The following is a 23,402-nucleotide window of genomic DNA, read 5'->3' as shown; positions in this document are numbered from 1 at the left end:
CACCATTCATAGTTTCGAAATGCCTAGCAAACACAATTGGAGCTGGTTACAAAGCCTCGAAGATGGCTAGCGGGGACCTCCTCCTTGAACTGACCGAAAAAGATCAATTAGAAAAACTCGCCGAACTCACCACTATCGGTGACATCAAAGTGACAATCTCTCCACACCGCTCATTGAACACAAGCAGAGGAGTTATATCAGAAGACTTCCTGAACCTCAGTGATGAAGAGCTCCTCGAAGGATTTCAGGAGCAAAATGTAATTAAGGTACAGAGAATCACACTGCGACGCAATGTCCAACAGATTCTGACGAAACATGTGATATTGACATTTGGTAGCAGCACAGTCCCTAGTTCACTCGACGCAAGATATTTGAAAATCAACGTGAGGCCGTACATACCGAACCCGAGGTGGTGTTTCAAGTGCCAGAGGTTTGGCCATGGTTCACAATCATGCAGAGGCAAAGAAACATGTGCGAAATGCAGTGCCAATGACCATCCTTCTGATAACTGCAATGCTCCTGCACAATGTGTAAACTGCAAGGGCAATCATCCAGCTTACTCACAGAGTTGCCCTTGCTGGAAAAGAGAAAAAGAAATAATTGCAATAACTGTAAAGGAAAAAATTTCATTCCATGAAGCAAGGAAAAGGCTAGCACACTTACCTCAAGTAAGCTATGCCTGTGTGACGCGGCAGAGGGCAGCGCCACACCGGTCTCAGGAATCTACAGGGTCCACATCCGGTACCCCTGTAGAGGCCCTAACCGCCCCCTTGGTGGATGCAGCCAGTGCTGCTCCATCAGAAACGAAGACGGGCCGGCAGACCACGCTGCCGCAGGGCCTGAAGTTGACCTGTACCCCACGGCACGAGGCGCGCGTCTCGGCGCCTGGCTCTCAATCGTCCAGTGCCTCGGAAAAGGCGATGGAGGTCGATCCAAAAACCCCAGAGTCATTGATGCCAAAAGACCGGTGCTCCTTGAGGCACTTACTTGTATTGTAACTCCGGTGAGAAATATTGTATCTATTGTAACTCCGGTGAGAAAGGGAAAGGTAACCTGAACGGTTACCGCCCTTTGTAAGGGTAATCAGCTTTTTCAAAACACGTCACCTACAGTTTGTAAAATCACGCACATAAGTAATTTTTTTCCAATTCCAATAAGATGGCTTTTATCATTCATTGGAATTGCAGAGGCCTAATCCACAATCTAGGTGACATCAAAGATATTATAAATAAGTTATCACCAGTGGCATTCTGCCTCCGAGAAACAAACCTAGGACCCAAACATACACAATTTCTTAAAGGTTTTACTGTCGTAAGAAAAGACCGCGAGTACTCCAGTCGTTTATCAGGAGGTGTCGCTGTTGTCGTCCAAAGCGGCATTCCCACACAGAACGTTTTATTAAATACCCCGTACGAGGCAGTAGCTGTTACCGTTTTGTCATTTTAGACTGTCACCATCTGTTCATTGTACATTCCCCATAGCCATTTCAAAACTCGAGATTTAGAAGATTTAATTGACCAGCTGCCGGAGCCTTTTGTTTTAGTTGGAGATTTTAATGCTCACTGCACTCTTTGGGGTAGCGATAAGAATGACCAAAGAGGACAACTTATAGAAGATATTATTTTGACTAATAACATCTGTCTTTGAAATTCAGGTGCGCCTACTCATTTTTCACAGAGTTCATGTACTTTTAGCTGCATTGATTTAGCATTCTGCTCTCCCGACATTTTTGCCGATTTTAAATGGGATGTACTGGAGACATCATATGGCAGTCATCATCTACCTGCTGTAATCAACATCACCTCAACGCTACCCATCATATCTCACAAACCGCGCCATTGGAAACTACAAATGTTAGACTGGTCTGTTTTCACAGAAAGTGCCAGGCTGGAGGAGCTTACTTTAACAGATTTAAGCATTGACGAAGTCAATGAAAGATTTACTAACTGTATCATTTATGCAGCCGAAAACCATTCCGCAATCTTTTGGCGTTGTTAATATTGAATTCCAATGGCGGAGTCGGAGCAAGTCTTTCTGCTCGTTTCGGAGCAAGTTTGTTCCAATGACAGAGTGAGGGCGGATGTAAAGTGTTCCAATGAAAGAGTCTGAGTGGATTCAGAGCGGGAGTCACTCCGTGGAGCAGAAAAAGATGATCCGCCAAAATCGGCGGAGCGGACCGGAACTCTGCGTGACGTATTTCCTTTACCACGTTTGTCTGCTGGGAGGCGCCACCGGTCACGACTCGCGAGGAAGTGAAAGCTGCTGCACGCTTGGCGAGATATCCATTCCGCACCTTTAAAAAAACAAGTGAACGGCGCTGAAGCGACAAGTGACGGCGATGCTGGGAGCAAACAGCGGAAGAAAATGACAACATGCAAGGCATCTTGGGTAACTCGGCAATAGAAGTTCCGCTTCCGCCTTGCTCCAGCGGCGCCGGTTGTGTTCCACTCGCGGATTTGGAGGCGTTGCTCTACGCCCGCATCGAGTGCTCGCTCGCGGAGTCCGTCGGCCACTCCGATTCCGCCATTGGAATTCAACATAAGAAAAAGCTTGATCCTTGGTGGTCACACGAATGCACCGTAGCAAAAAAAAGCAACAAAATAAGGCCTGGGGAATCTTACGCAAGTACCCAACATATAACAACCTTCTAAATTTTAAGCAAGCCAACGCGAAAGCTCGATATATCCGAAGACAGGCAGAAAAATCTTCCTGGCAAAAATATGTATCTACAATTAATAGCACCGTCACATCCAAAAGGATGTGGGAACAGGTCAGGATGTTTAAGGGGGACTACTCATCATACACGATACCCATACTTACACCTTCAGGCACTCAAACCACACTACAAGAACAAGTGAATATACTTGGGGAACATTTTGACACAAACAGCACTGCCTGGCAGTGTTTTTCAACCTAGAAAAAGCGTATGACACCACGTGGAGATTCGGGATCTTACGTGACGTAGCTGCATTAGGAATCTGCCGCAAAATGCTAAACTGTCTCGCTGATTTTATGTCCAACAGAACATTCCAAATCCATCTAGGCAATGTGCTATCGCGCACATTCATCCAGGAAAACGGCGTGCCACAAGGTCGATTGAAAAGGCACAAAACTCTTTAAGTAAAAAGTAAGCACAACACTCTTTATAGTAAAAATGAACTCTGTTAACCATTAACCATTAAGTCATTCCCCCCTCTGTTATGCACTCCATATACGTCGATGATCTGCAAATAGTGTGCCGTGCCTCAAACTTACGAACATGTGAAAGGCAGCTCCAGATAACAATTAATACACTAATGGAGGGGGCTGAGAAGAATGGCTTTCGCTTCTCTTCTCAAAAAACTGTTACAGTTCTATTCTCGCAAAAACGAGGGCTGTACTTAGACCCGGATTTAAAATTGAATGATGTCGCGCTGCCGGTGAAACAAGAATATAAATTCTTGGGAGTAATCTTTGACAAAAAACTAAACTTCCTAGCCCACATTAAAACACTAAAGATTAAGGCAAATAAAGCATTGAATATCCTGAAAGCTTTATCTCATAAGCACTGGGGTTCCGACCGAACGTGTCTTTTATGTATTTACCGGTCTCTTGTTCGTAGCCTCTTAGACTACAGCTCCATTGTTTACGGCTCAGCCAGACAGTCCTACATCCAACGACTTGATCCAGTACATAACCTTGGACTGCGACTGGCAAGTGGTGCCTACAGAACTTCACCTATTCAAAGTTTATACGTCGAGTGTAATGAACCCGTCATTACAGCAGCACAGAGCATTACTCACATTCTCTTACATACTCAGAATTCAGTCATCACCGCAACACGTATGCTACAACATCCTCACACAATGCAACTCACGCCTACACTATACAAATAAACCGAACATGATTAAACCGCTTGTCCTGCGATATGAGGAATATGTCTGGGATTATGACATTCCTTGCGAAGTCCTCCAGGTTGCAAGAAAGCCACAGCGTTTGCCCCCGTGGTACGATTTTGAACCGTTATGTGACTGGACATTGACACATTTAAAGAAGAAAGACACCCCACGCGAACACATCACACAAGAATTCCGTACACTTCAGGACAAATATCAAAATAAAGTGCAATATTACACTGATGGCTCTAAAACGAAAGAGCACGTGGGTGTGGGGGTCGTAACGGAAAATTGGGGAAAAAGTATTTGATTGCCACAACACGCCTCTGTTTTCACTGCCGAAGTTTTCGATATATGGGTTGTTGTCAAAAAGGTTGTTGCTGATAAACACAATAATGCAGTCATATACACAGATTCTTTAAGTACACTAAAGGCTCTACATCTTAAATCTGAGTGTGAACCCCTGATTGGAGACATTTTACACATGATGGCTTTTAACGAATACAGGAGGTCAGTTCATTTCTGCTGGGTCCCAAGCCATGTTGGGATACCGGGTAACGAAGCAGCTGATAGATATGCATTGATGGCAGCGCACAAAGAAATTACAAACACAACACTCCCATGTAATGATAGTATCCGTGCAATTAGAAAAGCCTTCACGGTAAAATGGCAGCACGAATGGGACCATTGTGCCGACAACAAGCTACATCTCACGAAACCCATAGTTGGCGAGTGGAAGTCATGCTATCATCAGGAGCGGTTCATCGAAGTAGTTTTATGCCGACTACGCATTGGGCACACACACCTCACACACAATTACTTACGAAACAAGACACACCAACATGCGAGAAATATCAACAGCCACTAACAGTTATGCACATATTACTCACATGTACGGACACTGAAACACACAGACGAACACTTTTTCACAAATTATATCAACTACACATACCTTTACACCCTGCTCTAATTTTAGGTGATGATCCGCTAGTCCCATTATGTGACGTCCGTAAATTTCTAGACACTGGATTTTTACATAAAATATAGATTACTAATACAGCTTTTTCCTTCACAAACTGCATATTAAAATGCCTCGTGTTTGACGCAGCATAGCCTTAGCTGCTTTTGCGCCATTAAACCCTATTTAACTAACTAATTAACATATATAAAATTGTGAATGCATGTCAGCTTCAATGTGTTCCATTGACATCCATCAATAAACAGAAATGTATACTTACTGTATTTGAATGACCTTATCAAGCTTTACATTCACCTTGTTGCCTACTCTCATCGGAGTCAGCTTGGCCCCTCTACATTCCTCCACATACAGCTGAGTGTGTTCCTGCTTTTAGTCCACCTTTCGTCTCACTTCTGTAAGAGCCTTCTTGCAGACCACTATGAGTGGCTCGATGACATTGTTCTCGACTCAGCATAGCTTGCTGGCGACCTGCTGCCAAAGAGCAAGGGGTAGCCGCCGCAGCTTGGTGGACACTGGCACAATGCTTAGGCACCGCTTGCTCCGGCGGATGTACTAGTCCTTAACGAGCCCAAGCTCACCATCAAAGAGATGTTCGCATCCCAGAGGTGCGCCTGCAGGAAGGTGTAAACATAAATGTGTCGCCAATCGACATGTTAAAGGGACACTAAATCGAAACAATAAATCAGTTTCGACTAATGAAGCATTGTTTGAGAACCCATGCAGGCAGTCATTTAAAAAAAATAGTTTAGTTATTACATGAGAAAATGAAGGTCCAAGTATCAGTATTTGAATTTCGCGCTGAAACTCCAGCGCTTGTACGTCAGCGTGATGTCAGGGATTCCAAAGTATGTTTTCGCATTTGGGCCACGTTGGCTGAATGAAGGTTGCCGAAACTTGCCATGCTTAATATTTGGTTCCTTTAGAACACAATGTAGCCAATCTGTACTGCTATATATATTTAGTAGGCCCTAGAAGATGGCATCAAAATCCAAGACTCACAGCCCCCAGGGGCAGAAACTAAAGTAGGCGTCGCCACCCGTATTTCATTCTTGCGCTTTTTCTCATCCACGCTTCCTGTCATCCACGGTCATTCACAGTCATCCACGCTTTCCTGTTCCCTTTATACAAACAAGGTAAACGTCCTGCCGATCGAAAGCACCTCGGCTGTTTGGACTTGCTTATGACAGTAAGCTACATTTTCTCCGACTTCTTGGCATTCACGCGAAAAAGCATGGTGATTCCCTCCTTACTTTTTTGGCCACCCTGGCAAGCCTGGACCTTCACGCACAAGCTCCTCTCTGATTGCAAATTGAAAAAGAGGCCTGCCTCGTCAGCATTAAATACGTTGCGCGGTGCATAGTCTGAAATCAGCGCCAGCAGCGTGTTCAGCCAGTTGCTGACAGCTGACTGGTCCGCTTTTTTTTCTTCACCGCAAACGACTCTGTAGACACGTCTATGTCTCTCTTTAAAATGATTCTGCCATACCCCTGAAGCTTGAAAATTTTCAATTCCCAGGGAAAGCGCAATGTTGTCCGCCTTCTCGCATAGCACCTTGCTGTCCACCTTGACGCCGGCTGCTGTAACTTCGCCAAACCATGTCAGCAGGATCTCTTCCAGCTTCACGTGTGTAGCTGTCTTTGCCTGTTTGACGTTCACGCCAAAGTGCTGGGCATTCATCACAATGTCTCGCTGCCCAACAATGGTGCACAGCGTCGACGGTGCTATGCCTAGCTCCTTTTCCAACTCGACACATTTCTTCTTCGGGTTGTCGTCGACCTTCTTGAGTATTTCAATTTTCTCCTTAACCAAAAGGGCCTTCCGTTTTCGCGACATGTCGAACAGCGAACACTTCGGTCTTTCTGCGCGCACTAACTTCCGTCCGTCACATTCAGGTAGTCCACGTTGCAGCGCTGTTACAGTTACCCGAAACGCACAGGGTAGCAGCAGCAGTGAACACTGAACAGACGCATGCAGCAGCAGCAGCAGCGCAGCTTCATAGAATAAAGAACCGACTTTAGAGAAGGGAAACTGTACCTTCCGCAGTGGTTTGAAAATAAGAAGCGGCAGCGCATGGAACTTAGCGTGGGGCCCGACAGATGGCGCTGCTTAAACAGAAAGCGGAAATGCCTCGTTTCTTTTCGTGCAATATCCAATATGGCCGCTTTATTCTGGTGGCGTACCCTGGGTATGCGCCGTGCTCGCCTTGCTGGCTTTGCGGCATGCCTCAGCTGCCGCATTTTAATTGCCAGGAGACTATAGAGCCTCTACTGACGCCCATACAAACAAGCCACAAGTGAGTGAACAGGACGTGCGACTTTATTGGCAGAAGAAAAGCAGTGCACCTTATCGTACAAGAGCAGAAATAAAATTTGCATTTCGAGATAGGCTGAAGCCATTAACGCGAGCTCGTAAACTGCTCACTTTCGTCGTCGCACATGGTGATATGGTAACGAGCAACAATCAGTAGCGCAAGCAAATTGGGCAGTGCACCACCTGCTTGCATCGACAGTCGCCGAAACTTGCATTGCGAAGCGATCGGGTGACGCAAGGCATCTGCTGCCGCAACCAACACAGCGACGTGGACTTGTTGGCATTTTAGCGTTTCTTTCGGGGACCGCTAATACTCATACTTGGTGCCCCACATTCTCAATATGGGCCCCATCATGGCCGATGAAGGCCCAAAAGCATAATTTGCCCGCGGCTGCAGCAGGAAAGGTCTAATGGGGAGAGCACCAATTACGGTGCATGTAAATTGGGAGTCTTTGTCGCTGTGTGGACTGCAGGAGCAGACAGTTACCTCAGGAGACTGTTGCCCATGCAGCTGACCAGGTCGCCACATCGAAGAAACATAACATGGCGATTACTATAAAATTGGACTGCATTCAATCACCGCATAAGGTTCAGACAATACACTGTACATTGGCTAAGATCCACATGACAACAGTGGGCATTCACGCACTGCAGGTCGCTTACAGCGCATTCAGCTGACCAACTTCAGGCACAGTGCTTGCCTACATCGCACATGGCGGTCTAGTAACGAGTGACAACCAGCAGCACAAGCAGATTGGACAGTGCCCCACCTGTTTGCACTGACAGTCGCCGTAACTTGCACTGCGAATCAATCGGGGGACGCAGGCACCTGCTGCCATAGCCAACACAGCGACATTAATTACCCGGCATTCTAGCGTTACCTCCTTTCCTACCTTCACGTTTCTTTTTGTTCTTTTGGTGGCCGCTAATGTGTTGCTAACACTTGATGCCCCACCTGCTCTCAATATGGACATGGTCCGCTTTGTGGGAATCACGATTTTGCAGGCCTTTCCACCCATGTGGATATCATACACTTCAAACCATGTAATCATGTATGATAGTCTCCGTTCACGCCAAATCGCACCCAAAGAAGGCCACAAGCACAGTTTACCCACAGTTGCAGCGGGAAAGGACAAACAGGGAGCACCAATCACAGTACACATAAACAGGGCGTTTGTGTCGCTGTGCGGACTGCAGGAGCAGGTGCTTACCTCGAGAGGCCGTTGGCTAATGCAACTGACCAGGCCGCCACATCCGAGAAATGTAACACGGCAACCATGACCAAGTGGGACAACATTGAAACAAGACTCTGCGACCAAATCACTTCAGCATACTCTAACATAACGCTCAATCTATACATTGGTACTATAGATTGGCTACGATCCACATGACAACAGTGAGCATACACGCACACGGGTGGCTTGCGGCACATTCAACTGTCCGACTGCAGGCATAGTGCTTGCGCCTTCGTCGCACATGGTAGTCTGATAACAAGCAACAACGAGCAGTGCAAGCAGATTGGACAGTGTGTCCCAGGTGTTTGCACTGACAGTCGCCGTTGAAGACGAGCAACTTGCATTGTGAAGCAATCGGGTGTTGCAAGCATCTGCTGCCGCAGCCAACACAGCGCCATGGAGTGCCCGGCATTTTAGTGTTACCGCCTTTCCAACCAGCATGTTTCTTTTTGTTCTTTCGCATGCCACTAATGTGTAACTCACAGTTGGTGCCCCACATTCTCTAAATATGGGCATGGTCGGTTTTGTGGACATCACCATTTTGCAGCCACTTTTGCACGCCTTTCCACACATGTGGTTATCAACTTCATACACTTAGAACCATGTAATCATGTATGAGGTCTCCATTGATGCCTAATTATGGAAGGCCACAAGCAAAATTTGCACACGGCAGCAGCAGGAAAGGACGGAGCGGGGAGCACCAACCACGGTGCATGTAAATTCACAGTCTGTGTCACTGTGCGGACTGTAAAAGCCGGTGCTTGCCTTGAGAGACTGTTTCCCAATGCAACTGACCAGGCTCCCACATATGAGAAACGTAACACGGTGACAAGTACCAAGTCGGACCGCAGCGAAACCAGATTCTGCAATCAATCACTTCAATATAGCTTGCACAAAAACACATGCTGTCGAGCAAGAATAGCAATCCTGAATGAGACTAGGAATTCAATATGGGAATGAGAAAGCTTGCATTCAAGAAAGAAGCCACTCTACCTTGCAAGCACTGAAAGACAAAACATTAAGAAAAGTTAAATGCTACATAGCACACAGTGTAAAGGTTAATGCAAGACACACGCCAATGCCGCATCGGTTATTTCAGGAGAGGAATTGCACATGGCAACATACACTAGAAAATACTGCTACAGATGTGTTATGCTTCTAGGCAGTGACTGGTGTTAAGTATGAGCAAAGAATCGGTTGACCTTTAATGTTTGGATGAGGAAGAGGAATGATCTCAAACAAAAAATGTGGAATGAAAAAGCTTGCATTCATTGCAACAAAATTATACTTGGCAAGAATTGGCAAGGCCAGGAAGCTCACTAAGCAAGGACAAGCTGAGGGAACACTCTTGGCCAGCGTCGTCTGTGCTTGTTCTGAGGTTGCAGGTACATCTGAAGACACAGAATTTTTGTTGTTGGTGGAAATGCTGGTGGAATGATGGCAGAGGCTCTTTTCATTCTTCAAACAGTCGTCCGTAGACTTGATATCTCATTCAAATAATTCTGGAATGGCTTCTTTGTTCGTGGTCTTGCAAATTCGGCTCCAGCCCCTTTCTGTTGGTGTAGATGGTGTCTCCGGTGATGACCAATATGTACTTGGCACAGACTCTGTTGGGGCAGAACAGTGGCACATGAGATACAGCAGAGATTATCCAAACTCATGTAGTGTTTTCTTTTATGTTCGAACCAATTATGCTGAACTGTAAGCATGAACAAACGTTCATATCATCTGCTACAAGCAAATTACACGTATCTCAAGACTAGCAAGCCAATGCAGCATATATCAAGCATATTTATTTCTGAACCAGGTGTTGTTTACCGTGTAGTAGCAGCCAAAGTCCACACAATGACTTTGTAGCAGGCAGCAGCTTCTGTTTAATGCATGGTGTGTCGCTTTATACTGGTGCCGTCCTTTTTACTGCATGTCTGGAACAGAAAATGAAATATTGACTGCATCAGAAATTTAATAAGCACAATTTTGCAATATAAAATGCGAAAAGGTGCGACATATACATTGTAATGGTTTGTGACTACAGAACACATGCAAATGTACACTGTTTGTTCTAGGGTGCTTAAGCAGCATAGTAAATAAATATTGTTACTCTCCATAAAATTGATGTCTGCATAACTACAATGCATGTCAACAGCTTAAGTATTACTAAGATCACAAATGAAATCATTTGTGCGCTCGTTTATACACTACTGGAGATCACACTGCTGGTTTCACAAGCAAATAGATGAAAGAAATGAAGCTATTAGAAATGATGCATTCTTTTTGTGCATGAATGTGATGCACCGCATCACTACTGCAAAAATGTCCTGAGGTAACCCAAACTGAACAGCAAGAACATTTGGAACCAACAGGTACGAAATATGGATGAATTATCATGCGTGCAACTGTTTAATACATGAAATTCAGTCACCCATAGCTACGGCTACAACGAGATGAAAAATGTGACGTGCGTTCCGATATCGCTTTCTCTTTCGTGAATGTGTTTAATTACACATGGCTAATTACACTCTTGCGAATGCAGAAGTTTCGTGATGAACTGCGGCATATTGATTGGAGTTCAATTCTTCAGTCAAAATGTGCTAACTTCATGTATGAAACTTTCTTGGGCATTTTTTGTGTGCTCTACGACTGGCATTTTCCTACTCGTACTAAAACAAAGTGCTCCTAAAAGATAAGAAAACCGTGGATCACGGCAGAACTATTCCAAAAAAAATAAAAGAAAAAAATAGTCTATATAACAAGTTTATCGTGTCCTGTGAAATGGCAGATCTAGCCACGTTTAAGAGATACCGTAATAAACTTAATAAGCAGCTGCGGCTTGCTAAGATTCGCTATAATAAAAAAATATTTCGAGTCCTGTTCCACCTATAGTAGGAAAGTATGGAAGAAAGTCAATTTGCTACTCGGTCGTTCATCTGATGCCGTACTCCCTGCTATTATTAAGAAAGACGGGGTTGATATTGGCGCTGAAATGTTACCTGATGTTTTTAATGAATATTTCACCAACATTAGTACGTTGCCCATGAATAGCAGTGCTTGCCATTATATTAAAGCCACGCCTCATGACACCGTTTTTCTCCGGCCGACTGATGGTGAACTTATCTGTATTTTTTTCAAATTTAAAAGACAGTAGCATGTGTGATATAGAAAACTTGCAGATGAAACCTATTAAATATGTTCTCGATGTAATTGCCACCGTGCTAATGCATATTTATAACCTATCACTCGCTAGTGGTGTCTTCCCATGTAAAATGCAAGCTGCAAAAGTGTTAGCTTTATTCAAGAAAGGTGATAAAACAGCTATGTCCAACTACAGGCCAATATCTATACTTCCGATCTTTTCGAAAGCTTTATAAAAAATAATTTTTAACCGTGTATCTAACTTCCTTGAAACTAAAAACCTCCTCACTGACTCGCAGTATGCCTTTCGCAAACACAGATCAACTCAGCTTGCACTTCTCCAGCAGGAAGAATACATCTTACAAAATTTTGAGGACTGCCAGCTTACTTCAGGGGTATTTATTGACTTTAGTAAGGCATTTGACTCCATCAGTCATGAACTATTATTAAATAAACTTACCTACTGTGGTATCCGCGGTGTCGCCTTAAAATTATTTCTGTCATACTTGCAGCATAGATGCCAATATGTGTTCATTAACAACAAATCGTCCAAAATTTCTTGTGTTATGGCAGGTGTTCCCCAGGGCAGTATCCTTGGGCCTCTTCTGTTTAATCTTTACGTCAATGATCTCGTTAATATTGATCCCGATGCCAAATTCATAATCTATGCCGACGACACTACTGTCCTGTTTTCGTCCAATGATGCTTCAGAGCTAGTGTCAGTGGCTAACTATTGTTTGGAAAAAATATATTTATGGTCTCTAGAAAATGGTTTCAAAATTAACGCTGAAAAAACAAAGGCAGTTTTATTTCAACCGATGAATAAACATACCTGTCTTTCTAGGGATGTGGTGTTAGGGTCTTCTAAAATTGAACTCGTCCCTTCTGTGAAAACACTCGGGGTCTTTTTTGATGAAAATATGAGCTGGAGCGATCATATTGATTTTCTTGCTGTCAAACTCTCCCAAATTACTGGACGCATTTTCTCTATTCGCTACATGCCTCGGAAGATTCAAATGTTAACTTATAATGTTTTGTTTGCGAGCCACCTTCATTATTGCTGCCTTATTTGGGGCACCACATCTGTTACAAATATTAACCGTTTGCTTGTAATACAAAAGAAAATTGTTCGTGTAATTAGTGATATGCCCTTTGACTTGCCATCTGAGCCCCTATTTAAAAAACTTCGGGTAATTAAAGTCAGTGATATGTTTAACTACCGCCTTGCTCTTGGATACACAGAATTTAAGCCTTGTTTTATCTCTGGCTAGATTTATTTATTTATTTATTGTACCCTCAAGGCATACAAGCATTATAGAGGGGAGGGGTCAATCATTCAACCTGAATACGGTTATTTGCACATAGGCAATTAAAAAATTTCAAAAAATGGGAACGAATGTAATTTCTAATAACAACGAAAATTCACACTATCATGCAAGGCTTGTACAATGATTACGGCAAGAAAATACCATTGCAACCGATTGAGACACTAAAAGATGAAGTTTCCAACCGACATAGAGAAGAAAGAAATGTTGAAATGTGTTAAATTCTGCTGAAAAGAGCTTCACAGAAATGGTCACAGTTGGCAATGTTAACTAATGAGGCGGGAAGATTGTTCCAGTCGAGGCTGGTTTTGGGCAGGAAACAGTGCGAGTATGTTGCAGTGTTTTGGTGAGGGACATGGACTTTGTGGTGGTGATCAAGTCGAGATGAAACAAAATTAGGCGGTTTAATCAGACGGGTCCTAAGAACATGATTATGATGATAGATCTTATGAAACAATGCAAGTCGAGATAGTTTCCGTCTATTTGCAAGCGGGGGCAGATTAAGTATCGATTTCATGTTAGTTACGCTGGAAGTTCGATGGTAGTTACTTAGGATAAAACGTGCTGAGCGATTCTGCATTGCCTCCAAGTTATTGGTAAGAGTTGAAAGGCCAGGGTCCCAGATTGACGAGGCATATTCGAGATTATATCGGACATAAGTGATATATAACTGTCGATTCAGTGATGAAGGTGCGAGAGAGAAGTTTCTTTTCAGGTAACCAAGCATGCGTTTAGCCTTTGATGTTACGGGCTCGATGTGGTACTTCCATGAAAGGTCATTAGTAATATGTACACCGAGGTATTTATAGGTAGTTAGGGATTCTAGCGCCGTGCTGTGATGAAGGTAGTTCGGGCAAGGCATGTTATTACGCGATACTCTTATTGATTTACATTTAAGAATGGTTAAGCTTCATTTTCCACATTTCACACCAAGCAGAATATTATTTAGGTCACTTTGATAGATTATTGTGTCAGTGTAACTAGAAATGGTGCGGTAGATAACACAATCATCAACAAAAAGACAGACAGAAGAAGCGATGCTAGTAGGTAAATCATTCATCATCATCATCATCAGCCTGGTTACGCCTACTGCAGGGCAAAGGCCTCTCCCATACTTCTCCAACTACCCCGGTCATGTACTAATCGTGGCCATGTTGTCCCTGCAAACTTCTTAATCTCATCCGCCCACCTAACTTTCTGCTGCCCTCTGCTACACTTCCCTTCCCTTGGAATCCATTCCGTAACTCTTAAAGACCTTCGGTTATCTTCCCTCCTCATTACGTGTCCTGCCCATGCCCATTTCTTTTTCTTGATTTGGACTAAGATATCATTAACTCGCGTTTGTTCCCTCACCAAATCTGCTCTTTTCTTATCCCTTAACATTACACCCATCATTCTTCTTTCCATAGCTCGTTGCATCGTCCTCAATTTGAGTAAAACCCTTTTTGTAAGCCTCCAGGTTTCTGCCCCGTACGTGAGTACTGGTAAGACACAGCTATTATACACTTTTCTCTTGAGGGATAATGGCAACCTGCTGTTCATGATCTGAGAATGCCTGCCAAACACGCCCCAGCCCATTCTAATTCTTCTGATTTCAGTCTCATGCCTCAGTCTCAGTCTCAGTCTCATTGTCCGAGCCTGTCCACATCTTTTTTGTTCGATAACCGCTTGAGATATCTGTTATACCAGGGAGCGTTATTGTTGTCGTAAACAACTCGTAAAGGAATAAATTTGTTAGTGAGATCAACTACTTTTGTTCTAAAAGAATTTCAAAGTTCTTCGACGGACTGCTCATTGTAGGTTGAAATAAGGTTGTCAAGGAAGGAGGAAAGTTCAATGTTAATAGCATCGTAGTTGCCACCGTTGTAGTCCCTTATTTGTTTGAGCCGTTTTAGTGCACGTGTAGATGGAATAGACAATGTAAAATGAAGAACATCATGGTCACTTAACCCAGGCATATGAGTAACGAGTGACGTCATATCAGGAGCAGATGTAAGGACGAGATCTAGTAAGGACGAAGTAGTGGGTGTTACACGCGCCGGTAGGTGAACAATCTGTGATAGGTGAAAATCAGTACATGTGTTAAGAAATGTGACAGCGTCCACGCATGTTGGTTCTGAAAAGGGACACAACTGGTACCATCTGATCGTGGGAAAGTTAAAGTCACCTAGAATAAAAAGTAGTACACCAGGAAAGCACACAACAATCTGGTTGCAATCTATTGCACACTCCTTAATGATGCCCATAAGATTGTCGTTCATTGCTTCAACACTGAAGTCCTCTTACTGCGTTAAAGCCGAATATCTGTTCTGTAGCTTGATCTGGAATTCCTCTATTTTCCCTCTTACCGCTAACTCATTGATCGGCTTCTTATGTACCAGTTTCTTCCGTTCCCTCTGCAGGTCTAGGCTAATTTGAGATCATACCACCCTATGGTCACTGCAGCGCACCTTGCCGAGCCTGTCCACATCTTGTATGATGCCAGTGTTAGCGCAGAGTATGAAGTCTATTTCATTTCTAGTCTCGCTGTTCGGGCTCCTCCACGTCCACTTTCGCCTATCCCGCTTGCTGAAGAAGGTATTCGTTATCTGCATATTATTCTGTTCCGCAAACTCTACTAATAACTCTCCCCTGCTATTCCTAGTGCCTATGCCATATTCCCCCACTGCCTTGTCTCCAGCCTGCTTCTTGCCTACCTTGGCATTAAAGTCGCCCATCAATATAGTGTATTTAGCTTTCACTCTACCCATCGCCGATTCCACGTCTTCATAGAAGCTTTAAACTTCCTGGTCATCATGACTGGATGTAGGGGCGTAGACCTGTACAACCTTCATTTTGTACCTCTTATTAAGTTTCAGAACAACACCTGCCACCCTCTCGTTAATGCTATGGAATTCCTGTATGTTACCAGCTATATTCTTATTAATCAGGAATAAGAATATAGCTGATAACGTACAGGAATTCTATAGCATTAACGAGAGGGTGGCATTAATATAAAATCATTAATATAAATCAAAAATAGTAATCGGCTTAAAACTGAGCCCTGTGGCACTCCGGAGGAAACAGGTGCCTCCAGGGAATCGGTTTCATTCACTGTGACGAATTGAGTGCGGTTAGAAAGAAAGTCGTGTATCCAGTGCAGTACTAAAGGTGTCAATGTTTAGGCTGGTTAGTTTTAGTATAAGGAGCTCATGGTTTACACTATCAAAAGCTTTCGCAAAATCCAAGTATATGCAATCAGTGATGAGGCCGGCGTCAAGGAATGCATGAAGGTCATTAGTAAATGTTAGTAGCTGTGTTTCACAAGAAAAATGTTTACGAAAACCATGCTGGGATGGATGAAAAAAGTTATTCGACTCCAAGAAGTTAACTAAGTGAGTAAAGATGACATGTTCTAATATTTTGCAGGGAACAGATGTTAGTGATATCGGACGATGTGTGCATCACCAGACTCGTATAAAGGCATAACCTTGGCTACTTTCCAATCCTTGGGCAAGCATTCATCGCTGTGTGATTTGGTGAAAATGAATTCAGAATGATAGAGCTGTACTCATTAGTGTTTTGCAAGAATTTAGCGTTGATGCCATCCCGGCCACATGAAGATGATCGTTTTAGTCTGTTAATAATAGCATGAATGCCGGCTGGGTCAAGCATGATGGGATCCATTGCTCTCAGATACGAAGGAAGAGTGAATATTGGGTCCCAGAACAAGTTTGTAAAGGTGTCATTAACGATTGAGGCACAAAGGTGCTTTGGAACTGGTTCACCATTGGTACTGAGAGACACGTCGTTGTTATTGCTGCTTTTCATTGTATTCCAAAAGCATTTAGGGTTAGTTTTGAGTAAGGTTGGAAGTGTTGAATGGAAAAAGGTAAATTTCACCGTTTTCAGTGCCTCTGAATATGCTGTAGAAGTGGCTTTGTATGCAGCCCATCTCTCTGGGTTAGATTTTTTCGCACTACGAAACAGCCTGCTTTTTTTGTTCGATAACCGCTTGAGATATCTGTTATACCAGGGAGCGTTATTGTTGTCGTAAACAACTCGTAAAGGAATAACTTTGTTAGTGAGATCAACTACTTTTGTTCTAAAAGAATTTCAAAGTTCTTCGACGGACTGCTCATTGTAGGTTGAAATAAGGTTGTCAAGGAAGGAGGAAAGTTCAATGTTAATAGCATCGTAGTTGCCACCGTTGTAGTCCCTTATTTGTTTGAGCCGTTTTAGTGCACGTGTAGATGGAATAGACAATGTAAAATGAAGAACATCATGGTCACTTAACCCAGGCATATGAGTAACGAGTGACGTCATATCAGGAGCAGATGTAAGGACGAGATCTAGTAAGGACGAAGTAGTGGGTGTTACACGCGCCGGTAAGTGAACAATCTGTGATAGGTGAAAATCAGTACATGTGTTAAGAAATGTGACCGCGTCCACGCATGTTGGTTCTGAAAAGGGACACAACTGGGACCATCTGATCGTGGGAAAGTTAAAGTCACCTAGAATAAAAAGTGGTACACCAGGAAAGCGCACAACAATCTGGTTTAAGCAATCATGAAAATCTGCACAAAAAGTGTGACCCAAGGTAGGGGGATGGTAGCAAGCACCGAAGATCAGTTTTTTAAAATTAACAGTAATGCAACACCACACTATTTCTAGATTGCTACTAATATGGATAGGATAAGATTCAGCAATTTCATTAGTGGCAATGAGAACGCCTCCACCCATTCTATCAGTGCGGTCACGACGATACACATAAAATTTTTTGTTACACTGAAATAACTCCGAATCAGATATATAGCTAGAAAGCCAGGTTTCCGTTAGTATGGCAAGATCAGCATTACAGTCATTAATTAACGCATTGAAGTTTTTTTGGGGATAAAAACTATGTATATTAGTAAATAGTACGGACGCACCAACTGTCGAGTCACCTCCCCTCATTCTGTCCTAGCCATTGCCAGACACCTACCCGACCAAGTTGATTTTAAGGACGGCTTTTCAGCCCTGGGTGCATTAGGACTAGAACTCCGTTCTTGCACCTTGTCTTCGACAGAGTTATAGATGTAATATTTATTATCAATGAGAAGTTTGTTGTGGCGCATTTTGTACTTCGTGTTAAGTGCCTTGCCGAATTCCAGTAGTTTTTTACGAGCCAATCGCGTCGCAGGTGAAAAGTCTTCACTTATGCTAACCTCGTCATCTTTGAGCAAGGTTCGTTCAGAAAGAACAACCTCCTTGGTTTTGGACGTACAGAACTTGACAATTATTGGTCTATTTTTTTCCCGTGTAAAACGACCGATTCGGTGGACACGCGCTATTTTGTCTGCTGATAAGCACATCTCCAGTTTGTCAGAAGCAAACGCAACAATTTTTTCTTCGGACTGACTTGATGTCTCTGCCACGTCATCGGCTATTCCAAAGAATAATAAATTATCACGTCGCGACCAATCTTCTGCATCATCTAATCGCGAATGGGCCGCGAAGGAGTCATCTTGCACACGCCGAAGTTCCCGGCGCGTGGCTGTCATTTCTTGCTCCCAGTTTTCAAACACAGCAGTTTGCTGTTCGACTGCATCTAGGCGCTCCTTTATTTCCACAATTGCACCAGAAAACGACTCCTGCGTTGTCTTAAGCTCAGCGATTGCCTGCGCCATGCTAGTTTGATTGGCTTCTATGCGTATACTTCGTTCATTAGTTTCTTTCACCATACGAAGTATCTCATCCATAGGAGGGCCTGGATTTTGTTCAACGTCACCACACATAGCTAAGAATAATGCACAAAAAGGTTCAAGCAAGGCTTCTGGGCATGGAAGCGCAATTGCAAAAGGGTCATCTGATTTGTAACATTTTCTCGGCAGTAGGGAAATGTGACCAACCTGCACAAGGAACAAGAGCAAACGTGAGTCCCGCATCTTCATTGTGCTTCCATGCCCACTGAAGGGGAAGGCCAGGAAGCTGGCTTTTAAGTGCTCCGCTGTGCAGTCTGACGATATCACTGCAGCTGCCCTGTGAAGCCCAAGAAAGCAGTACGGAGCGCCACTGCCGGCAATAGTGGATCCGTTGATAGCTGTAGGTGTCAGCTGTGCTCCACCGCTGCAATCTTGTGCCGCATGCGCAGATGTGATGGTGGCGCTGAAGAAGGGCGTAGTGTGCATCCCACCGCAGTCCAAGAACACGCCAATATACTGCACAAGGAACAAGAAGAAACGTGAGTCCCGCATCTTCATTGTGCTTCCATGCCCACTGAAGGGGAAGGCCAGGAAGCTGGCTTTTAAGTGCTCCGCTGTGCAGTCTGACGATGTCACTGCAGCTGCCCTGTGAAGCCCAAGGAAGCAGTACGGAGCGCCACTGCCGGCAATAGTGGATCCGTTGATAGCTGTAGGTGTCAGCTGCGCTCCACCGCTGCAATCTTGTGCCGCATGCGCAGATGTGATGGTGGCGCTGAAGAAGGGCGTAGTGTGCATCCCACCGCATTCCAAGAACACGCCAATATACTGCACAAGGAACAAGAAGAAACGTAAGTCCCGCATCTTCATTGTGCTTCCATGCCCACTGAAGGGGAAGGCCAGGAAGCTGGCTTTAAGTGCTCCGCTGTGCAATCTGACGATGTCACTGCAGCTGCCCTGTGAAGCCCAAGGAAGCAGTACGGAGCGCCACTGCCGGCAATAGTGGATCCGTTGATAGCTGTAGGTGTCAGCTGTGCTCCACCGCTGCAATCTTGTGCCGCATGCGCAGATGTGATGGTGGCGCTGAAGAAGGGCGTAGTGTGCATCCCACCACAGTCCAAGAACACGCCAATATACTGCACAAGGAACAAGAAGAAACGTGAGTCCCGCATCTTCATTGTGCTTCCATGCCCACTGAAGGGGAAGGCCAGGAAGCTGGCTTTTAAGTGCTCCGCTGTGCAGTCTGACGATGTCACTGCAGCTGCCCTGTGAAGCCCAAGGAAGCAGTACGGAGCGCCACTGCCGGCAATAGTGGATCCGTTGATAGCTGTAGGTGTCAGCTGCGCTCCACCGCTGCAATCTTGTGCCGCATGCGCAGATGTGATGGTGGCGCTGAAGAAGGGCGTAGTGTGCATCCCACCGCAGTCCAAGAACACGCCAATATACTGCACAAGGAACAAGAAGAAACGTGAGTCCCGAATCTTCATTGTGCTTCCATGCTCACTCATTAAAACACAACATACCATGTTATAACACCAGGTCCCCGGAATACTGGCATGTGCCGCATGTGCGTTCAACCTATGGTAACCAAATGACTTGTTACACTCTCCCCACTCTGCTGAATAATCTCAGATTTGCATCCATCGATGTACTTAATTGTTCTGGCAGAGAACTCTAATTTTTGTTGCCCCAAGAATTGGGTTTAACCATGTACCTAACATGGTTCCTGTACCTAACCATGTATCTATATATCCATATTATTTGTTTTTCCCGAGCTGTTTGTGTGAAGCAAATTGTTTAAGTGAGATCTATGTACTACATGCCATTACTCTCTTTCCTTTCTCCATTTTCGTTGTTCCTCTTTCCTTTCTTTTTCTTTTTTTTTTTCTCGCTCCTTGCTGTCTGCTGCCTTTTGAACTTTCTGGTTATTAGGACCAGTCAAGTTGCTTTTGTGGCAACTTTTTCCTAATGCCTTGGCACTTTGTACCACTTGTTTTTATGAATAAATGTATTATTATTTTATTATTATTATGATGGCCTCGCAACTGAAAGTTTATTTCGGAAACAGCAACAGAGGGTCCTGACTGCCCATATGTAATGCAGCATCTATTTCGTTAACTTGCCTCTGCCTGTAAGTTAACAAGACGAATAAATTACATAGCGATTGAAGCAGCGATGTTAAACGACTCACTGGTATTGCTGTCCCCAGTCGCAGCAGGACCCGGCTCCCATTTCGACGCAGACGTGTTCCACATGGCTCACGACTGAAACCTAGCTTTCAGGCTTACACCCCAAGTTAAGTAATGCCAGATATCGAAGCGCAATAAACTGGTTTTAGCACAAAATAAACAACCAATGTACGAACCAAAGAATCCGTACCTGCTGTGAACGCGAACGTACCGGTAAAAATTTTAAATCCAGGCCAGAGGTCACGTGGGAGGTTGATGATGCTGAGCGCTATTTTGCATTTAAAATGGCAAAAAACAACAAGTACAATCTAAATTAGGAATAATAATTTTGTACTCTTTGTCATGTAATAAAAATGCTTCGGTTATTGTTAAAGAAAGTTTGTAGGTTAAAATTGTGCTTACTACGGCACCTCTAGCGGGAGATAATGCGCTCAATGGGGAACCTTTTTAATGGATGTACTATGCCTGTTTCTTTAGCAGTGCCGCGAGGTCAATTTTTTCGCCCTCTGTGGCCATTTGTTGAACTTGAGAGTGTTCGGGGCCTGCATAGAGGCAGGAAACTCAGGAGAGGCCCTGACATCACTCTTTGTGAAGCTAAAGTGAAGCCGGAAGTTGGCGTTGCTCCGCCTCTCGGGCCAGCTCTCCTCTCTTGTTTACCTTTCTTGCGAAACCATGCCGCGCTGCGCGCTACCGGGCCGCTCGGACGCGCATGCTCCGCAGCAGCAGCAATACTAAACAAAATAATGTAATCGCGATGTCTCAGTGCATTACCGTTGCCGAAGTCATGTTGAAAGAAGTTCATAATTAACTTCGCAAATTGGGCCGTCAGGTTGGATCGTCTGCTTTTACCGGCTTTTATGAAAATGAACATGCTTTATCAGGCCAGCCAAATGAGCTATTCTCATCAACCGCGGGTACCGGCCGCTGCCCACTTCTTGCGCGATTTTAAAAAAGGTCACCTTTATCGCTCCTTCTGCTTGCTTTTTCTCTGCTTGGACTTCCTGGGGCTCTCAGATGGTCTTGCAAGCTAGACGTCTGGCGATACGAAAAAATGTAAGCATTATAATTCTCACTGCACTGCAAGAACGCACTGGAGTCAGAGCAGCCATTTGTTTCCCATCTTCCAGGATGAAGCGTCGGCTCACAGGCGCACGGTGCCGAGGGCAGCAAAATGCACATATTCTGCTTAACGCTCTATCAGCACGTGTATTGGTACACATGTGCAGGTGTGCACAGGTGCAAGTGTGCACCTCGAACGCGCTCTGCTTAAAAGACTTTGTGCTGTCGCAAGTACTGCGAGGAACAATTAAGCAACAGTTAAGCAACATGTGTTTTAATATGCACAAAAGCAGGTTGCTACTGAACACGAACTATGCGTTCATATCGTATGTCTACGTGCTGCAAATGCCCCATATGCCCTTTCAAAAGCAGGAATCACTGACCTGCAAGGCGTTCATTGTACAGATTTGGAAACGCATCGGTTTTGGCCTGCGATGGCACGTTAGCATGATTCCGCCAAAGAGGGCAATATTTCCCACGGATATTCCTTCGGCCGTTGCCATTGCCGTAGCACGGCACATTGCTTACAGCGTTGCATGCGCGTTCGTTTCACGTACTTTAGTTCCTCGTGTCCCACCTGGCTACAGCAACATCCGGGAGACACAGAGACCAACGCGGAGACGAACGCAAACCTGCCTGCACGGCGCCTTTGCCACGGTATGAAACCTATGGAGCAACACATGTGAACGCACATAACCAAAACAAAGCCGCCATTGTGGCCCAAAAGGCGTGGCCTCTACTGCAAAAAAATTTAAAATCTGCAAAAAAGAGGAGAACCTACTACGTCATTTCCTTCGCACTTCTCTCCTAGCACACAGAGGGGGTAGGGCTATGGTGGCTAGAAGGGAGAGGTGACGCCAACGGTGGATGGAAGCCGCGCCTCCATTTCAAGCCGGGCGTAGGTGTCGCTGTTGGCCGTAATGGGATGCATGGTACGCGCCGCTGGCTTTGAGCATATGCAAGGACGCAGGCCTGCCGTGCACGCAACGCGTCGGCCTTTCAGTGATCTTGTTGCAAGCAATGGTTTAACTCATTAAACGCTTGTCGAATGTGACTACAGCTGACAGAATGCAATTTTAAGCCGTGGTGGTGCAGTGGTTAGGGCGCCTGATTGTTGATTGCGCCGTGGCCGGATGCCATCCCGCCGTGGCGGGATGGCATCCGAAAAACAAGGCACACGTTTGCTGTGCTATGTTAGTACACGTCAAAGAACCCCAGGTGGCCGAAATTTCCAGAGTCCTTCAGGCCTCCACTACGGCATCTCTCATAGCCTGAGTCACTTTGGCACATGGAACCCCACATACAAAACCATTAAAATTGAGTGGTTGCCTCTGCAATACATTTGCTGCATAACACATCGGCATATCTAAAGCGTTATTCGCGAATCCTTTCAGTTTCAGGAATTGAAGGGTCCGAATGAGTCCCGTGTGGTCAAGATAGTGCATGACGACAGTAGGAGACACAGAACAAAAGAATTAGGATGGAAATATGTTTCGGGTTCATGCGATTGCATTTTTTTAATAACATTGTTTATTGCCTCAGGGCATAAAGTAATATATAAAAAGGAAATTAAAAGGGGTATTAAATGAGAGAAAGAAAGGTTGGCTGTTCTTTGGCTGATGTCTACCATTCCTTAAG

General features: G+C 44.6%; 1 protein-coding gene across 1 annotated transcript in view; it reads left to right on the top strand.

Moving 5' to 3' along the window:
• Nucleotides 1–23,402, top strand: part of mRpL11 (mitochondrial ribosomal protein L11) — a 58,557-nt gene that overhangs the window by 5,449 nt on the left and 29,706 nt on the right. The window lies entirely within an intron of this gene.

The sequence above is a fragment of the Dermacentor variabilis genome, chromosome 7 (assembly GCF_050947875.1).
Source record: "Dermacentor variabilis isolate Ectoservices chromosome 7, ASM5094787v1, whole genome shotgun sequence".
NCBI classification, from domain to species: domain Eukaryota; kingdom Metazoa; phylum Arthropoda; class Arachnida; order Ixodida; family Ixodidae; genus Dermacentor; species Dermacentor variabilis.
This window is presented reverse-complemented; position numbering and strand designations above follow the sequence as displayed.